General features: G+C 41.5%; 1 protein-coding gene across 1 annotated transcript in view; it reads right to left on the bottom strand.

Moving 5' to 3' along the window:
• Nucleotides 1–1,315, bottom strand: part of LOC101853809 — a gene marked incomplete in the record, with an annotated part of 141,352 nt that overhangs the window by 37,007 nt on the left and 103,030 nt on the right.

Raw genomic sequence — 1,315 nt, 5'->3', positions numbered from 1 at the left:
AGGCATTCACACATACACACACAGTGAGACAGACACACACGTATAATCACATATTCACACACAAACACACACATACACACACACACACACACACACAAACACAAACACGCACATCCACGTCCAGTGTCTATGACGGCGTGACTCTCAAACCCTCAAACAGGGCGCGTTTAGAACGAGAGTATGACGTCATACCAAACAAACACGGTAGGCTACGGTATCTCGTTTGGAAGGCGGAGTTCTTTTGCACTTTTGGTAAGAAGAAGAGTAAGGAAAAAGGGAACAGGACATACAGAGAGGGCGAGGACGAGGACGATACCCCGACGCGACGTAAAGGTTGCACACGCTCTTTTGAACATAGGTGAGCAAACGTGCTTTGTCAACAAGTAAGAGAAGTTGCATCTCCTGCTCATATGCCACGGGCCTATTATTTGCCCCCCCCCCTTCCCCAAACACACGGGGGGTGGGAAAGTGGTCGAACCTGAGTTTTAGTAAATCGATATGAACAACAACAACAAAAAAGTTGTAAAAAAATAACCCCTAAAAACAAAACGAAACAACAAAAAAACACCAAAAGGTTCTCCATTTTGTGTTTGGAACACCAAATCTAGTCTACAGTTGCGTTTTATAGGGGGGGGGGGAGAAGGTGGTAGTAGGGTTAGGAGTAGCCTCTTAAACCCCCTCTTCCATGTTTAAAAACAACATATAAATAAATATGTACATAATTTCTTAACCATTCAAAGAAATTCAAATTCAAAGCAATTATTTTCTAAAAAGTATAAGAGTTTTAAACAAAAATGATGTTACGTCAAAATACCTGCACTTTACGTGCTACAATTGTGTCAACAGCGGCGCTGCAAAACAAATACACTCGAATCTGTCTAAGACGACCACCCATTGATGAGGAGAAAAGTGGTTGTCTTAAACAGGTGGACTTCTTACAGTGTCGTTATAATAAGAATAGGCAAGAGGGGAAATGGGAAGAGACCGTTCCTTCAGGTGATTGTCTTAATAATATAGGTGGCTGTTTGTTCAAGTGATTGTCTTATACAGGTGACCGTTTGTTCAAGTGATTGTCTTATATAGGTGGCCGTTTGTTCAAGAGGTTGTCTTATACAGGTGGCTGTTTGTTCAAGTGATTGTCTTATACAGGTGACCGTTTGTTCAAGTGATTGTCTTATATAGGTGGCCGTTTGTTCAAGAGATTGTCTTATACAGGTGGCTGTTTGTTCAAGTGATTGTCTTATACAGGTGACCGTTGTTTCAGATGGACTGTCTTATTCAGGTGGCTGTTTGTTCAAGTGATTGTCTTATACAG

Source organism: Aplysia californica, unplaced genomic scaffold (assembly GCF_000002075.1).
Source record: "Aplysia californica isolate F4 #8 unplaced genomic scaffold, AplCal3.0 scaffold00502, whole genome shotgun sequence".
In the NCBI taxonomy this organism is placed as follows: Eukaryota; Metazoa; Mollusca; class Gastropoda; order Aplysiida; family Aplysiidae; genus Aplysia; species Aplysia californica.
Note: the sequence above shows the minus strand (reverse complement) of the source record. Positions and strands in the feature narration are given on the sequence as shown.